General features: G+C 43.7%; 1 protein-coding gene across 11 annotated transcripts in view; it reads left to right on the top strand.

Annotated features, from left to right (window-relative positions):
- Positions 1-798: 798 nt before the first annotated feature.
- Positions 799-19667, top strand: part of MYT1L (myelin transcription factor 1 like) — a 251956-nt gene continuing 233087 nt past the window's right edge. For all 11 annotated transcript variants that reach the window (XM_037733293.1, XM_017514051.1, XM_037733292.1 and 8 more), the window contains exon 1: positions 799-946. The gene's annotated coding sequence lies outside the window, so the exon portion shown is untranslated. The remainder of the gene's footprint in view (positions 947-19667) is intronic.

The raw sequence follows: 19667 nt of genomic DNA, 5'->3' as shown, positions 1-19667 counted from the left end.
TGCCACCATCCCTCTCATCTTATCTCCATGTGTCTCATCACCTCCGTGTATCTCATCTCCATGTGTGTCATTATCCCCATGGATCTCATCACCTCCATGAGTCTCATCACCTCCATGTGTCTCATGATCCCCATGCCTGTCATCTCCATGCATCTCATCTCCATGCATCTCATCATCTCCATGCTTCTCATCTCCATGCATCGCATCATCTCCATGCATCTCATCTCCATGCATCTCATCATCTCCATGCATCTCATCTCTATGCATCTCATCATCTCCATGCTTCTCATCTCCATGCATCTCATCTCCATGCACCTCATCTCCATGCATCTCATCTCCATGCATCTCATCATCTCCATGCTTCTCATCTCCATGCATCTCATCATCTCCATGCTTCTCATCTCCATGCATCTCATCATCTCAATGCATCTCATCTCCATGCATCTCATCTCCATGCATCTCATCATCTCCATAGGTCTCGTCATCTGTTGTGTCTCATCTCCATGTGTCTCATCTGCGTATATTTCATCCCCATGCATCTCAGCTCCATGTCTCATCTTCGTGTGTTTCATCTCCATGTGTCTTTTCATCCCCATGCTTCTCATCTCCGGGATCTCATCATCTCTTGTGTCTCATCTCCATGTGTCTCGTCATCTCCATTTGTCTCATTATACCCAGCCTGGCCTCATTGCCTACTTGCAACAGATGGGTTAAAGACCTGACAATCACATGCCTCAGGTAGGGTTTTGCTTTTATTATGAATATCAGCCTCATCATTCTGCCTTTTTGTTCTTCTCTAGAGTGGCCACATCTGGTGGAAGAAGAAAAAAATGTAGTTATTGAATTCAGTCAAGTGTTTGCGTCTTTGAAGCTTTCAACAGAATTCCATTAAGAAAGGTTCTGGCTGGTCTCACAGACATATGGATATCCAAGGAGCCACCTAAGGGTAAGGAACTCTATGTGGTATTAATACTTTAAGCTTTACATGCAGATAGGTGTTTTGCTTATATACCTTAAAATATGTTAGTTTGAAAAAGCATAAATATATGTTTGTGAAGGAAGCAGCATTTTATTTGATATAGAATACCACACCTCTTGCTTTTAATAAACCATGCAGTATAAAGTCAGAACGTGTAATCTCTTGGTAAACAAAGACTCAAGTAGCCTTCTGTTATCTGGCTACAACAGCACCCAAAAGAAGAATTTATAAACATACTAATAGGTCTGGGTCATCCTTCAGCAGTCACAGAGAAGTTCCTCTGGACAAAGTCCCTTTAAATACAGATCGCTATGTCCATTATTAGTTCTATTTTGGGATATTTTATATTTAAGGAAATTAAGAAAGTCATTAATTAGGGACTCTTTTGCGTTGCCAGAGTGCCTGTAGGTTTCGTCAGTTCCTGTTGATAAACCTCCCTTGCTACCACTGTGGGCTCTGGGCGTCATGCTCCTCGAAAAACTTCAGGTTGCCACATTTTATTTTCAAAATAATTGTAGTAAAATACACATAACATGAAGTGTACCATTTTCACGGTTTTCAAACGTATAATTCGTGATGTCAAGTGTCTTCACATCCTGGTGCACTGGTCACACCTCCATCTTCAAAAGTTTTTCATTCACAAACTGAAACCCTGTCCCAATTAAACACTAACTGTTGTGGCCTCCCCTGCACTCCCTGGTCCTAGCATTCTGCTTACTGTCTTTGTGAATGTGACACCAGACTTACCTCATGTGAGTGGCATTGTACAGTATCTGTTCTTTTGTGACTGCTCTCTTTCACTTAGCATGATGTCCTCAAGGTGCAGTCATGTTGCAGAATGGGTCAGAACATCCTTCCATTCTAAGGCTGAATAATAGTCCACTGTACATCTCAGTGGACATGTGTGCTGCTTCTACCTCTCAGCTACTGTGAATTATGCTACTGGTAGCTTGGGTGAAGAAATATATATTTAAGTCCCCGATTTTACATCTCCTGGGCATCCACCCAGAAGTGGGATTGCTGGGTCATGCGCATCATATTGTATTTTTAATTCGTTCAGGAAATGCCACTGTTTTCCATAGTGGTCGCACCACAAAATGGTGCATTATTGCCACAGTTCACAGGGTTCCAGTTTCTCCACATCCAGGCTGACACTGTTGTTTTCTATGGTTTTCTTTTTTAAAAATACTAGGCATCCTGGTGGATGTGAAGTGGTATCCTATTGTGGTTTGGATTTGCATTTCCCTAATAATTCATGATGTTGAGCATCTTTCCATGTGTTTATGGGACATTTGCACGTCTTCTTTGGAGAAATGTCTAAGTCCTTTGCCTTAATCAGGTTCTTTGTTTTTTATTGTTATTGAGTTGTAGGAATTCTTATAGATATTAACTCTTTATCATATGTATGATTTGCAAGTATCTTCTGCTGTTTTATGGGTTGCCTTTCACTTTGTTGGTAATGTCCCTTGACACAAAAACATTTCGTTGTTTTCTTTCATGTTTTGATGTTGTCCAATTTCACTATTTTTTTTTTACCTAACTTTAGGTATCATATTTAATCAATCATTGCCAAATTCAATGTCAGTAAGCTGATCCTTCCTATTTTCTTCTAAGAGTTTTGTAGCTTTAGCCTCTGTGTTTAGGTTGCTAACCCATTTGGAGTTAATTTTTTTTTACAGATTTAAGGTAAGAGTCTAACTTTATTCTTTTGCATATGGTTATCCTCTGTGTGTTGAAAAGACTGTCCTTGCCCCACTAAATGGTTTTATGGCATTTAGTCAAAAATCCTTTGTCAAAAATCATTTGACCGTATATGCAAGAGTTTATTTCTGGGTCCTCTATTCTGTTCCATTGGTCTGTATGTCTGTCTTTATGCCAGTACCACACTGTTTTGATTACTGTAGAATTTGCAGTAAGTTTTCAAGTCAGAAAGTATGAAATATCTGTCTGTGTTCTTTTTCAATATCGTTTTGGCTATCTAGACGTCTCTTAAGGTTCCATATGAATTTTGAAATAGATTTATTTCTGGAAAAAAAAAATGACCTTAAGATTTTGAAAGGAACTGCACTGAATTTGTAGATCATATGGCTAAGTTTCTTATTGAGACAGAAACAGGTTTGTTTTTTTTTTATAATACTTTCTAGTAAAGAATTTCTATGTGCAATTTAAGCATGTATCATGACTTTAAATAATTCTTTCTCTTTGGAAAAAAAAAGCTCAGATTTTTACCTTGTTTTTCTGAGACTGGTCTGATTAACAATGAGCAATTACATAAGAATATCAAATATAAAGTTTTCTGAAATCTTCCCTAAAGATGAAGATGTTGTTTTTGTTTAGTTTCTTTAAAACTCAGCTTTGTTTTTAAGACTTAATTATCTAGCAGTAATTTTGAAGGCTTTGTTCTCTAGCAGTAATTTCTTAGGTAGAAAGCCAACAATGGCATGGGATGTTCCACCTAATCTCGGCGATTAAAGATACCCTGGCATCCAGGGGTTTATTGTTCATGACAAGAGACTAGAAAACATTCAAGCTTAGATACGTATATGCGTTAGGCATCATCCAAGACCACCGTGAATACTAACAATGTAGAGAGGCTTGGAGCACATGTTTAATTCCCCAACTGTGTCCATTTGTAGATCATAAAACTTATCACTCATAGAGCCCTATACGGTAAGCACCAGCATGGGGCAACCACAAACTCTTTCTGCAAGGAAGAATGACTATTATTCCCTCTTTAGAGGGCAGTAAAGGGAAGATAAGAGAGCTTAGGTGACTAACCTAAGACAACATAATTAATAAGCAGCCAGGACAGGACCTGAACCATGCCTAACTGTCCTGGAAAGAAAGCTGGTGTACAATGTGGTGGGAAGGAATGATGCTTCAGGATTTAGACTTAACACAAATCAGGAACTCCAAGAAGCCTTTAATTTCAGTTCTTAATTCAAGCCTAAATTCAACTCTAAGAAAAATATTCAAAAATTAGCACTTAGAAACGACATGACAAAAGTCTCACTCAAAGAACAGACTTTGTTTTTACCACTGCCCTTTTCCGCCACCAGTACTAAGTAGTGAGTGGGTATTTATCATTCATTCATCATTCTCTCATGCTTTCAACAGTGCCAAGTACCTGTTTTGTGCCAGGAACTCTTGTGTCTGTATGTAAAAAAATAAATGAGATGCAGTCCTTGCTTTCAAAGACTTTGCACACTGAACAAACATAAGGCGTGGAGAGGACTATAGGAAGGCTAGACCATAGTCTTTCCCTTGGTGCAAAATGTGTCTTACTCCTTTCTGTGTTCCAGAGCTGGGTATGTTTTCTGGGCCGTATTAAGTACTCAGTCACATCTCAATGGATCCACAGAGGTCTGTGCAGGCTGTTGAGGAAGAGATCTTAATTGGGAGCAGAGGAATCCAAGAGAACTTTGCAGAGAGGAGACCACTCTAACAGTGGTTCTTTAAAGATTAGTTTATTAGATGAATAAATCTGTAAATGGCTGGCTTGAGAGAAGGAAAATACAAAACTCAGAGATGGGAAGCGTCAGGTAATGGATGTGAAATACTATTCAGTTGTCACGTACAGCGACATGTTAGGACAAAGGGATTAACTCCTCATGGCTTAGGTTTGGTGTTTATAAAACGAGCATGGGTACTGTCTGCATCCTGTGGTCCATAGGAGACAAATGTGATGTGGCTCTGTTTCTCACCCTATCAGATGGAACGTAGAACAGAATGGTCCTCTGTAAGAAGCTGCATGCTTCCTCTCAGTCCTTGAAATTGATGACTACTTTGTTTCACTCCTCTGCCCGCCATTCTTTCTGCCCCCAAAGTCTGATGTTACTGTCTTCAACTTTCTGAATCCTGTTTTAGTAGCTGTTGTGCAGTTTGCCTAAGTGTAGACTCTGGGAATTGTTCTGCTAGTCCTAGCCTCAGATTACAACTCAGAATCAGAAGCACTCAGATGGAAGGACCCTTGGCACCGCCACCATGGCAAAGCAGCAGCTGCTGCACTCAAACCCAAGTCCCGCTACCTTCCCCGGCTCTCAGCTCTTCCCTCCCCTGCAGCTCTTGCCCCACCGTATGTCATCTCTTCTGTCTGTGGCAGCTAGCTTCCTTGAGCATCTCCACTTATGAAGGACCTGGGGGCTTGATCCTATGGGAGAAATAAAAATGCCGTAGAACAAGATTTAGATTTAGGGCATTTTTCTGTCCTCGTGTGTCCCAATTAGCCACTGTGATTGCTGAGCCGTGAACACCTGTGGCGCCTCCACAGCTGGTGCTCTAGGAAATCCAATTTCCCCTGAACCAGAGCCCAAAGAGAAAATCACACTGTGCATCCAATTTCCATGCTAAAGACTTTCCTTAAAATAAAATCGATATCTGTTTCCCAAAAAACTACATGAATTGTGTTCTGAATGGTGACTATTTTAAAGAAAAGTATATCATGCGTCCAGGAGGAAAATTCTGCTGAAATAGCTCCAGCTCTATAAATCTATGTATTATTCGACCCTTTGCAAGAAATATACTTAAAACAGTGAACAAATGTCATTAGGGTTAGTCCTGGAACTGCCAACAATCACTTGACTTTGGGCAAATCTCTACAAAATATTCTTTCCTTTTTCTGTGAAACAGAAATAAATGGTCAAATGAGATGAATATCAAGAACCTAATGTAAACTACAAAAGATGATGGTAGTAGTGAACCATTTACTAAGCATCCAGTCTGTACCACGCGTGGTTCTAAAAGCGCCATGTCTTATTTCATGTTCAGAAAAACCCTATGAAGCTAGTTGTGTGTGTGTGTGTGTGTGTGTGTGTGTGTGTGTGTGAGTTTTCACACTGCTGATAAAGACGTACCTGAGACTGGGTAATAAACAGTTCCACGTGGCTGGGGAGGCCTCGCAATCATGGCGGAAGGTGAAAGCCACGTCTTACGTGGCGGCGGGCAAGAGAGAAATGAGAGCCGAGTGGAAGGGGAAACCACTTATGAAGCCATCAGATCTCATGAGACTTCTTAACTACCATGACAACAGTACAGGGGAAACAGCCCTCATGATTCAATTGTCTCCCACTGGGTTCCCCTACATGTGGGGATTATGGGAGCTACAATTCAAGATGAGATTTGGGTGCAGACACAGACCCAGACCATGTCTGTCTATCTAAATTCATAATTTATATTAGAAAAAAATTAATGTACAGAGAAGTTAAATAAATGACACAGATGGAATCCAAATCTATGTAGGCATTTTAACTTCCAAGCTGATGTTGTTAACTACAGTGAACTATCTCTACTAACTCTACAAAGCCACATGCAGATACTATACATGATTATTCTTGTGTCTATTTCATAAATACGTATAACATATATCACTTATATGCATACGTAACACACTGCGTGGAAATACACACAAAGAACTTGTAGAGCTGCTACGTTGCTGCCAAATCAAATTGTTTTGCCTCAGTGGCTCAATACCATTAATATGACTTCACAGTCATCGTCCTCATACATCCTTCCCCGGAAAGCAACCAAATAATCCTGAGTCATGCTTTGTCAAGATCCTCCCTAATTCATGAAAGAATGATTTTCAGTTGTTTTCGTCATGATTCATTTGGGTTGCTTCAATCATAATTTTTATGATTTCATTAAAACAATGTTTCTTGCAGTGAGATATTACAAAATATAATGGATAGTTAAAAATAAATAAATTTGTTTGAGCTTTTATTTTTCTGGAATGTCGTTTAGGAAATAGTAGAAATTTGCATTTCTCATGACTTGTGTTATCAAAGTCACAGACCACACATGAAGGAGAGCAGGATGCCAAAGTGCTGATCCCTGTCCTCCTGTTCTGGGGTGTGCTGGAAACTGCAAATCAAACATCTCCTTCCTCCTCACTGAGGACGGTTACCTGAAATCAGGGGACACTCTGATGGAAGCAGAACTGGAAAGTAGGATCTGTGGTTCAGGACGACGGACCACTTCGGGGGATTCAGATCTAAGGGGTAGTCACATATTGTCCAAGGATTTAGACCCCAGGGATCTACCCAGGAGGACGGGAGGCAGGGGTTTCCCTGTGATGGGTTTCTCTTTGCTTGGCTGAGGGTCCTGCTGCAGTTAGCGGAGTCAGTGCGTGGACCACCTACGTCTGGTGTGTGGCACAGAGGTCCACGGAAGCTTCACACACACAAATTTTCTACACAAGAATTTCTGAGCTTCAATGCCCCTTTTCCCATTTCCCCTTGGAATAGAAGTAGGAAACTTTCTAAGCCTGAAGTTGTCAAGCGAGGACTGCATTTTGCTGTAGCTACGCAAATTCAGATAAATCTTAGAAAGAGGTGTCAGTTCCTGCCCTCATCAAAATTGTTGTATAAGGTTTGTTTTGTTTTGGGGAGAAGGGATTGGAAGACTGCAGTGGGCCAAAGTGATTCCTCAGGTTACTGGTACTAATGGTTTAGAACCTCAGACCGTGCATCAGGCTGTATCTCCCCTTCACAAAATGAGAAGCGGAAGCACGGACGGAGCTTGGTGCACGGTGCCTGCGTTAGGGCTGGGTCTCCTCCTCGAGCAAGCTCACAGTCCAAGGTCTGACACACTCCACAGGTGACTGGGGACAGCCCCATGCCTTGAAGGAGACAATTTTTCTTCTGGAAACCTGGGAAAACATTTGTGTTCGGCAGCCTTTGCTGGCAAATTGTGCTGTGGGAGTTTAAGCAAGACACTTTGTTCACTATTTTCATATTTTCTCCTTAGTAGTAGTTTACATTGTTTCCTTGAGTTCTAATTTTAAAAGATTATACACCATCATAGTCATGAAAATGTTTGGAGAAGCATATCCTATTTAATTAGCTAGAGGCATCTTCCATTTATGCTTGTTGTATGTAGATTTCATTGTCTGCTTAGGTCAATAATCCTTCTTAAATGTAGTTAGCCATATTTTTATCATGAAAAATCACAGTGTTGAGCTTTTAAGTTTTCTTCCAAAAAATAGAAATATGTGACTTTATTCAATATGCTAAGCCTTGTACAATGTATCTCCCAGATAATATTGATGTTTAATATACATAATCTTTCTTTTCACTTCTAAAAGAGAATGTTCATGTAGCCCCATTCCACAGAGGGTCCTACAATGGCCATTAAGGGTCACTTTGTCAGGGGAAGCCTTTCTTATCAGGTGTATCATTTTCTTTAGTCTTGTGGACATATTCTAATTTGACAGGATAAAAATCATGTTAGCACTAGTATCATAGGTATCTTTCATAAATAAATAAATCAAACATAAAATTTGTGGGTAGGAATTAATAGAAACTGACCAAGTGAAATGAAGAGCATATGTATGTCCATGTAAGACATTAAACTTCAATGTAGTCACTGCAGAAATGAAATGAATAAATCTTTCTGAGCCAAAAGAACTTTCAGGACAATGTAGAAAGGTGGAAATTTTATTGCAGGTATTATTTGTTTTAATGTTGTACTAATGAATAAGAAACCACTTCATTAGAATATAGCATAAATGGGTAAACTCAGAGACTTATTAGCATATTAAATTTAACAAATAAAAGCATTAACTGAAAATGGGCAAAGGATATGGGAAGACAATTCCAAGGAGAAACAAATGGAATTGACATTAGAAAAGCTGCTTGAACTCATGACCACAGCCTCCTAGCGGAGCCGCTAAGTCACGGCTTTCTCTCCCTCTCAGTGGACACGAATTTATGCAGGAAACTCCAATTAGCACTAATGAGGGTGATGCATGCAGCAGTCAGGCAGGTTGATAGCAAACTATTGGAGACGATGGGTGACAGGCAATTATTAGCCATATCAATGGAGCTCAGAAAGGATGTATCCTCTGTGCTAGTAATTCCACTTATAGATATTTAGGGTACAAATATTCACACATAGGAGAGCAAAGTTGCATTTATAAACTGACAGCCAGTGCAGAAGCCAAGAGCATGGCCTCTGACCGCACCTGCAGGAGCCAAGGTGCGGCTTCAGCCTGGACAAGCTGCTGGTCTCTATGTGCTGTGGTTTCCTTTTCTGTATACCAGCAATAATCACAGTATTTATACCTAGAGAGCTGTGGTGAAAATCGATTGCAAGGGTTAAAATGGCACTTGTTACATAGCAAGCATTTTTATATTAGAAATGTTGGCTACTTTTACTACATTCATTACAGGTCTTGTTTACAAGAACAAGATTCTGGAAACAAACATTCATCCATAGGAGACTGGTGAAATAAATCATTCTATAGTCATGTAATGGAGCACGATAGATTTAGTTTTTTTTAAATGAAGGAGATTACATAAGCCTAGCCCAAGATATAATATTAAAGAAAATTTTGCAGGGTGAAAAACCCATGCATGTGATTTGTATATTTTAAAAAGCATGCATATATGTAAGTGCTTGTCAATGCATTAGACTTCAGACCACAGGAGAGGTTGTCTCAGAGGGAAGGAATTAGGTGCCTGAGGGGAGAAAAAATGTTTTTCATAGTATATCTCTTGAAGCCTTAAGAAAGCTGTGCCATGCATATGTGCATTCCTTTTTAAAATAAATTATTCATGTTTGTATTCACCACATATTCATGGAGGGACCATGTGTAAGCCAATGTGTTGAATCTGAAAAGGGTCCCAAAGATACAGAAGGCAACAGTGGCCCTGGAGGAGCAAGGACCCCACAGCAGATCAGGACATGCACCTTGGCAATGTCACCAAGACAGACCCACAGAGGACCATGGGGAGGGAGGGATAGAGCCATAATATTGGTGCCAAACATGGGGACACCAGGCCTTCGGAAAGAAGAAAGTTGGCCTAAAGGTCCAAATAGTTGTATTGAATTTGAGAGAGCAGTGGGGAGAGAATCTTCCACCAGCTGAGCAAAAACACTGAGGCAGAAAAATATGGGTCCTGTTTGAGAAAGAGGCAATTTGTCTAATTTCTGGTGTATTCACAGTACAACTACATGAGCAGAGGAGAGGGAAATTGGAACATTTCATTGCCAGGATCGTATTTAAAATGCTCTGCATGCTCTCGTAAGAAAAAGTAAAATACGAGAGTGAGGGGTGAGCAAAAGAGAATCCCATCCACAGCCTATGGGGTTATTCATTTGATTTTCGTAGGCAGGTGGGTGGTTTTGATGATGCTCTCTGAATTATTCAAAGCACTTGCCGACAGTTCTGCCCTTCTGTGTGGCTCTGCGGGGACACCCCTCCCCGAGCCGCTCCCACCAGGCCTGCTGCAGGAGGGCTGCGCTTCAGCGCCTTCAGGAAGGGCAGGCGGAATCGGCTGTAGCGCAGCAGTCTGCCTGCGAGCAGCCTGCCCCAGAAACTGTGATATCTGCACGGTGATGGATGAGGCTCGCATCCTTGCCGTTTCATGGGAGATTTACAGGCGTAACTCTCATTAGCGCTAATGGGAGTTTCTGGCATAAATCTTGCATGCAGGAAGGTGAGGAAAACGGTTTTCTTTTATTCCTCATAGATTTTCTGTTTGAGCCTTCATTCCTTCAGTCTGGGGGCTGGCTTTGGTGTATTATCAGACGTCTTGCACTTAAACTGCCATTGCTCCTCATTTACATGGAAATGGACCGAAGACAGGGTTCTGAACTCACGTGTTTAAACACCTCCTACTCGTGCCATCATCCTTGCAAGCACACATATCCAATTAGTGCAACTGATCCAACAAATTTCCATGTGTCAGTTGTACCTGCTGTGAATGTCATTCTGTTCAGTGATAACAGGGCTTACATCCCAAAATAGAGGTAGGGGTTGAGGCATGGGGAACACGGAGTCCTTGTTGTGAGCTGAATTATTTTTAAAGTGACTACAGTACCAATCCTTTTTGAAGTGCTGGCCTGTATATGAAGCCAGCCATGGGTTTTGAGGAAGAAGGTGAGCCATGGTCCCCCTCACCCAATCGCCATCTCTCCCCAAGGCGGGTAATTGAGGATCCATTTATACGATCAATGCAAATATGTAGAAGGACATAGAGTCCTTTCAAAGAAGGTGTCTGAGATCCTAAGAAGGCTTTGTCTCACACTGCATCTAAGATGAGAGCTGCAGCATTTCCCAAAGCCCACTGCAGGGTTTTGTGCTGTGGTTTGAGTGCATGTCATTTGCCCGTCCCATCACACCACAGTCAGAACTTCTGGGTGTCTGTTGCTGGTTCACAGGAGGTATTGGTGCAGGAATTTGATGCTCTTTACATTAAACTGCTGATTAAAGCTTACCTTGATAACCTCAGGTACGTTCAGTTCTGACTGAGAACGATGAATGTGGTGTATCGTGACAGAAAGACTTTAATTGTAACTAAAATTGTGCAACGATTTATAGACAAGTATGAACAGGAGGTACCACCTTGCCATTGTATGTATCCATTTGTGTGTGTCTAACACACAAATGCACAGAGACCCATATCTGAGAAAGCCAAGCTAGGTTAGAAGAAGACATATGTGCCTTCATAGGAAAAGAGAAAGAAGAGCACAACCGCTGTAACACATTCACCCAAAGCGTTCACCCGGAAAACCAGCATTTTAACCAGTAAATTAAAAATGAAGCACACCTTCCTTTTGAACTTTTTCCTTATTCCTTTTTTTTCAAAAAACAAATATTTGTTTGAATTCATCTCTGTCAGCCAAAAATGACAAAAATTGTGTCTTCCTCTCTAATCTGTCAAATTCTCCATCAGTCAAAATGTGGCCTTATGGTTAACGGAGATTATTTTTAAATTAATTTTTATTTTAGCCATGATATGAACAATTTGGGAAGGTTTTGTGTACCATATTCATGCACCCACTCACTCATTCAGCAGACATTCCTGGCTTCCCCCGGGGTGGCAGGAGGGGGTGCAGAGTAGAACAAAGATGCCACCCTGAGGGCAAGGAAGCGGGGGAAGGGAGCCAGTCACCCACATGTAAGACATGGACCAATCAGGGAGGAGGCCACACAGACAGTAGGCATGGCTCTTTCCAGGTGTCTTGCAGGAGTGGCCAGGAAGGAAGGGAAAGGGAGCTGGAGGCAGGTGGGGCTTGGCTATCCCTGGGGAGAAGCACTGGGAATAAAGTAATTAAGTTAACAAACTCATTGTAGGGTATGGCCACAATGTACAATGACTTCTTGTGGTTCTGAGTCCCCTTTTAATTTCTGCCAATGGTGAGAACTGATAACAACATAACAAGAAATGTCACAGCATTCCCATTGTAATTTACTGGTAATTGAGGGTAATATATTAGAACAAGGTTTCCGGAGAATAAATGAATTAGTGTGACTTAATTTAATACAAGAGACTAGATGGCTGAGGCAGGGGGTCAGGGATTGAGGTGTCAAGAGTCCAGGATTTTGGAGAAATCATCCACAGGGCATAGAAGCCATCAGGAATCTTTGCAGAGTGATTTTGGACACGATAGCTGTGAACCAGGGGCTGAAACCCTCATGGAAGGTGGGTGAGGTTCTGGGCTTGGGCCACGTCCGGGTGTCAGTTTGAGTCTTAGATGAACTGAGCTTCATGGCTGATGAGTTTTAGGGAAACAAAGGAAGACAGGTCCAGGGTCCAAGAGCACACGTGCCGCCCCCAGGTCAATGCTGCCGGCACCAGGTGAGGGTTGCCGGAGCCAGTGTCAGGAAGACCCTGCTCACAGGGAAGTGCAAGGTGGAAGGGCAGAGAGGAGAGGACATGTGACCCTAGGAGTCTGGGAGGCTGTCACCTACTGTCCTGATGTCAAGAATGGGGACAGGTGTGCTGAGATCTGGATGCATGCTGGGTGTTTGGGGCTTAGAGACAGAGGGCAGGTGCCCTGCATGGGAAAAATAGAGCAGAGAAAAGACCAGGCAGTGGCTCCAACCTCAGGGTGGGTGACAGGGAGGCCAGGACCGTCGGGGCAGCGGCTCCAACCTCAGGGTGGGCGACAGGGAGGCCGGGACTGTCGGGGCAGCGGCTCCAACCTCAGGGTGGGTGACAGGGAGGCCGGGACTGCCGGGGCAGTGGCTCCAACCTCAGGGTGGGTGACAGGGAAGCCGGGACTGCCGGGGCAGCGGCTCCAACCTCAGGGTGGGCGACAGGGAGGCCAGGACTGTCGGGGCAGCGGCTCCAACCTCAGGGTGGGTGACAGGGAGGCCGGGACCGTCGGGGCAGGGACAGGATCTTTGTGTGGTTCTGAGGCCCCTTTTAATGTCTGCCAATGGTGAGAAGTGATAACAACATAACAAGAAATTTCATGCCATTCCCATTGTAATTTACTATTAATTGAAGGTAATATATTAGAAAAAGTTTTCTGGAAAATAAATGAATTACTGTGACTACCTGTAATACACATAGCATTGCAACTTTGAGTACAGAAATAGTATAATTGCTTAGGATTGTTAAACATACTCTATACCACAAGGCTTATTTTAAATAGATTGCAGTTGTCAGGGTTCTTCAGAGATCGGCCTCAAGGTGCAAGACAGATGCTGTTCAGTTTATGATGGGGTGATTCCCTCATGAACCCAGCAGAAGTCAAAAATACCGGAGCTGAAAATGCATTTAATCCGCATAACCTGCCGAACATGACAGCTTAGTCTCCCCTGCCTTAAACACGCTCAGAACATTCACACCAGGCTACAGACGGCCAGGACCATCTGGAAACAGTCCATGGTAGAACACCCGGGGCTCACCCTGGGATTGCAGGGCTGCCCGTGAGCCGCCCAGCACCTCGAGAGGGTGTCTTTCCCTTGCTACTGAATGTCTCTGGATTGAAACAGACCTACAGGAAGCAGAGGTACTCTGTGCTATCTACCATCTTGAAAACAAAACTCTACTTGTGAGATTAACTTAAACAAAGGTGATTTTTTGGTAAGAGAGCTAGGGGTGTGGAGAGACGCTCCACAGAACTATTTCTTTGTGAGACTTAGATACATTTATGGTACAGTCTCACTAGAAGGAAGAAGCGCCCACGGGGAATGTTTGAGTTCAGAGGCTCTGTCTGTGACGGCTAAAGTAGGAAGACGGCTGTTATTACACATTTTGGCTTTACACAGCTGCGGGTGTCTGACTTTAAACCATCTGCTTAGGCTGCAAGATGGAGGTACCAGGCCCTTCTCTTCTTTCCAGAATATCCACAATGAAACCAGAGAAATCTGCCTCCAGTGAGTGAGCAGAGGCAAAGGGCCTGCGGGGGCTGCCATGGGGAAAGGGCTTCTTTGGCAGGGAGGGAGACGCCGCCGAATGCTCTCAGCCCCAGAAGCACGAGGGGCTGCAACAGAAAGTGTTTCTGATGTTTGGTCATTTGATAAGAGACGAACAGTACCTTTGTGAACCGGAAAGTGAGGATGGCAGGATCCAGTTCACAGTGAATGCCAGCTCGCCTCGCGAAGCGCTGAGCAGCTCCTAGGTGCACCTCGAGGACACCGAGGCCCGGCGGGTCTCCAGCTTCTCCCTCCCCCAGTAGCTTCCCATCTAGAACGGGAACGTTTTTAAGGGAAAGAAGGCAACTTCCTTCAAGGAATACACTTTATGCTGGATTTGCAGTTGCCTTTGACAAGACTCAAATGTGGCGATTTCATAGTCTTCATCAACTTTCATTAATAGTACATTTATTCCATAAGTTTAATTTCCACCTTTCCCCAAAGCTGTAACTTAATTCAAAAGTTCAAGTTACCTGAAGCAAAATTATCAGTGTATCAGTAATAAATTTTTATATTTATCTGCTAAGTGACATATTTCTGGATAAAACCTCAGGTGGTTTGCAATTTTACATAAACACATTTTTATGAACAAACATATCTTTCCAGAAAAGGCAGTATAATTTAAAAAAAAATATTTTTCACCATGAGTCGTCCTGTTTCCCCTTTTGCCTTATTTGAGTTTTCTATTTTTCTGCTTTCTAAGCACGTTGGTTACTATGGAGATGGTGTCAGAATTAGCAGTTTCACAAATGCAAGTAGAAAAGTAGAAACCAGTTAATTATTTATAGTTTTTTAAACTTCAAATGAATATAATACATGAAATTTTTTAAAGTATTCACACTCAATAAAACTACTTTTACTTCAAACTTTTAAATAATTACCCCCCAAATGACCACCCCAACAATGATCCGTTCTTCAGCAATTGACCAAAATAAATAAATAAATATTGATACTTTTCCCAAAATATCACGTTCCTAATTTTCCCTGAAGAGAGACCAAGTGTCTAATTATAAGGACACATTTCAATTTCCATCTAGAATTTAAAAATGTGGATAACAAATTCACTTATAATTCATTTTCCCACCTGAAAACTAATTTCTGGCTGCATATGATAAATACACATTGCCATAGGAGGGGATTTCCAGAGGAGGGGACACCCAGGGTTTGGTCAGGTGGTCATCTGCACCAGGCAGAGCCTCACACCGACTCCAAGCACAGACGTTCTCAGAACCAAGTGTTGAAGATTCATCTGCATGGAGGATTTCTGTCCCTCCCCAGTTCCAAACTTTCCATCCTGTAGCCAAGGAAACTTGTCATAAGGACAGGTGGGATGTGCACATTGCATGTACATGACTGTATTGGGCACACGTAGAAATTCAGTCACTTATCAAGAATCCAGAGTGCACACGTACAGGCAGTGACAAGGGCAGAGGACACATCAGTAGTTTCCAAATGTACAGCGCTGGAAGGATGATTAAACCAGAACACCAGAACAAATGAAATGAGACTGAAACAGTAGCCCTGACACACGTCACCAGATGTGATACTAAGGCGGGTTCGTAAATGAGGAGAGGATGCTGTGCAAGGGTCCATTCCTAGCTCTGTTTCATTTCTGCAGGAACCCACGCACATGCCTGCGGGCACACGCCCTTCTATGATTCTACCAGGCATCGTCCCTGCCTACCTGTCATGCCTGTGTTCCCTTAAACACCTTGCTTTCTGCAGCCAGGCATGAATAAGGGCCTCCTGGCTGGATCCATCTCACACTCCTACACCGGCAGCCATTCCACCCGGAACAGCCTTCCTGGCTCCTTCCCAAGTCTCATGACCCTGGTCACATGCCACGGAGTAACTTGTAAATGGACAAAGCATGAGCAGCTGACCCAGGCACACCACGTGAGCTCAATGTCTGTCCCCAAATGAATGTGTCCTATTCCTCAGCAAAGCCCATCACCAGTCTTCCGGTCAAGTTTGCTGTTTTTGATGTTTTGGTGTGTGGGGAACCTGTGACATCCTCTAGGTTCAAAGTCATATCTATTCTTTATCTTCTATTGCGTTTCTCCTGAACAATTCACACCTTTTCACCTTCATAAATTCAACTTTGAACATTCCTGCAAATGGTAAACTTCCCTAACAGTTAGTCAGGAAGCAAGAGGTTCTGACTAATTTAGGAGCTTACTGAACTGAAGATTTGTCCACAGAACACAACAAGGTCATGCGCAGAATTTTTTTTTGGTGAGTGAGTCTCATTTGGTTGCCCAGGCTAGAGAACAGTGGTGCAGTCATAACCCACTGCAGCCTCAAACTCCTGGGCTCAAGCAATCCTCCCCGCAGAGCCTCCAGAGTAGCCGAGACACAGGTGCCAGCCACCATGCCTAGGCATATGTAAAATGTTTATAAAACAGTCACTGTGAGATTGTGAGGGTCAAATACCACAAAATGTGTGAGAGAGTGTTGAGAACCGTAACGTGCCCCTTAATTATTACTTACCAGTATTCGGGAAAATGCGCTCATGAGATTCTGTTCATTCCCGTGGTGCTGACCGACTGCCTTCCATGTGCCAGTGCTGTTCCACGTACCAGGAAGTTAGCCACATACCACAAGGAGCTGGAGGTGACAGTGCCTCTTTGACAGGGAGGGTGGTCAGTGGCTAAACAGTCACAACCCAGGATGCCAGAGCTGTGGCAAAAGGAGCCACGAACACGAGGAGGAGGGCCAGACACCGGGGAGGCCCTGGAAACAGTGATGCCTGAACATCAGGAGGGGTGAGCTCAGAGAGGGGTGAGGGAGCTGCCCACGTGGGGAGCTGGGCTGTGGGCTCAGGTGGCCACGTGCATCAGGGAAGAGGCTGCGTGTGAGGGAAGCTGGACACATCCACGGGACCTCATCGTATGTGACCTTTCAGCACGTCTGGGAGTTCAGATTGTGTTCCAGAGGCTGTTGGATCCCACTAAAAATCATTCTAAGCAAAGAAGGAATGTCACGTTACTTCTGACCAGCGACTACACATGAAGAGTCGATGTGAAGGGGAGGTATTCGGTGGCAGGAACCACAACTACGATATGCTACAGAAATACCAACAAATATGGTGTCCGGACAAGATAAGCTGAACCGGGACAGTGGAGAGATGCCAGGGAGGCAGCGTGGGCCGGGCGCTGAGTGATGCTTGGAGGAGGGTGGAATGCCAGGAAGAAGCTGGGGGAGCCCAAGAACCTGGCTTGATGTGAGGTCTGATGGTGTCATTCGCTGGTGTGGGGAAAAGGATAAGATAATGGGGTCACCTGCAATCAAGGTGAGATTCTACTCAACCAAAGACACACTTAAAATTATATAATGTTAGATTTTAAAGGAATACCCGAACTGTAGCTACGGAATCCAGCTATAATAAAATCACAGTGATAAAAAGGGGCATGTTTCTAACAAAGTCAGTCTTAAACAGTGCAGGCCACTCTAATATTCCTGTAAGAGAGGGACGTGTCATGAAATAATGTCATTTAATTCCACAGGCATGTATGGTAATCCCAGTCCTATTGCTCAGGAAATGGTTTCTGTCTGAATGAACCCACACTATGCCTGCATGGAACGCAAAGTTCCCCAAAACATAGCTCTTCCTCTCAAAGAGTTTATAACTTAGCAGGAAAAGCAGGACATGGACACAAAATCATGTTCATCAAGGCTGCGCAGATTCAGTGCTAGAGGATGAGGGAGGTGCAAAGTCATTCGAGGATTCAAAACTCTGGTTTTGAATATATTATAATTTTGAATATATTTCAAAACTATTTTTGGTTTTTTGTTTGTTTGTTTGTTTGTTTGTTTGTTTTGTTTCTGAGGCCGAGTTTTGCTCTGTTGCCCAGGCTGGAGTGCAGTGCCACGATCTCGGCTCACTGCAACCTCCGCCTCCCAGGTTCAAGCAATTCTCCTGCCTCAGCCTCCTGAATAGCTGGGATTGCAGGTACCCACCACCGCGCCTGGCTAATTTTCGTATTTTTAGTAGAGATGGGATCCTGCCACGTTGGCCAGGCTGGTCTCGAACCCCTGACCTCAAACAATCTGCCCACTTCTGCCTCCCAAAGTGCTGGGATTACAGGTGTGAGCCACTATGCCTGGCCCAAAACTATCGTTTTCTTTAAAATAAATAAATAAATAAATCACCTGAAATGAATTACTTCTTGTCCTGGACAAAAGAACTACCATTGTCAGCTGTAGAAAAAGAATGCTTTCCAGTCTCAATAGCAACGGTCGTCCCCTGGAGGGCGCCTCAGCTGTGCGCTGTGCTGAGCGGTAGATTCCACGGAAAACAGTGCAGCTGCTGCCCCACGTACCGTGGAACTTAGAAAGGCCAGCAGGAACAGACAGACACACACACAACTGCGTGTTACAATAAGAATATTGTGCAGGCAGCAAATCGTGTGGGGAGAAACAAGCAGAATGGCAAATCTAGTCTGAGTGCTTTGGAAATGCTTTTCCAAGGGAAACTGCAGTTAGGCTGAGGTTTAATGTAAAAGATTTAGCCCTAAGAGGCAGAGGGAACAGGAAGGAGCCGTGGACACCGCCTGCAGGTGTAGTGGGAGACCAGAGACGCCTCTGTTGTTCGCTGGCTGCAGGGCATCAGGGGACAACACGAGGCCGGAGACCAAGGAAGGGCCGTGTCCCATAGAGCCTGACACTGAAGTGCGGTGGGAGCCACTGCTGTCTCTGCAATGCAAAAGCCTGCCAAGGACATATTTATGTCCCAAGTCTGATGCTTAAACAGATTGCAGATGTGATTTTTTTTTTTATTTTTTTTTGAGACGGAGTTTCACTCATGTTACCCAGGCTGGAGTGCAATGGCGCGATCTCGGCTCACGGCAACCTCTGCCTCCTGGGTTCAGGCAATTCTCCTGCCTCAGCCTCCTGAGTAGCTGCGATTACAGGCACGCACCACCATGGCCAGCTAATTTTTTGTATTTTTGGTAGAGATGGGGTTTCACCATGTTGACCAGGATGGTCTCGATCTCTTGACCTCGTGATCCACCCGCCTCGGCCTCCCAAAGTGCTGGGATTACAGCCTTGAGCCACCGCGCCCGGCCGCACATGTGATTTTTAAGGGACTGGAATGGTGGTGGAGAAACCAGTTAGAAAGCAGCTTCACTCATCAGGTGAGCAGTGATACAGCTTGGACTACAGAAATTGCATTGATCAACGAAGAATTCAAGGTGTATTTTGAAGATAAAATCATAGACTCAGTGATGTGGGGGCTGAGAGGAGGGAGGACGGAAGCTGTGTGGATGGGATTCTAATGCCTGGAAAAGAAGACTTCAGAGGGTAGAGATTCTGGGGGAGAAATTAGGAGCTCTATCCTGCACCCGCATCAAGCGGCGGGTGTTCCTGGAGATGCCAGGTAGGTGGGACATAGCTGGGGGATACGCCTGAATTGTGTCCCTTTGGTGTCCTACAACTTCCTGACCAACCTCATCATTGGTAGGGATTTAATGGGAAAAGGTAGTGAAGTGACCCATTGACAGTAATGAAGCTACCTGGGCTGGAGTCTGGACAGAA

Source organism: Cebus imitator, unplaced genomic scaffold (genome assembly GCF_001604975.1).
Source record: "Cebus imitator isolate Cc_AM_T3 unplaced genomic scaffold, Cebus_imitator-1.0 Scaffold512, whole genome shotgun sequence".
Classification (NCBI taxonomy): domain Eukaryota; kingdom Metazoa; phylum Chordata; class Mammalia; order Primates; family Cebidae; genus Cebus; species Cebus imitator.
Note: the sequence above shows the minus strand (reverse complement) of the source record. Positions and strands in the feature narration are given on the sequence as shown.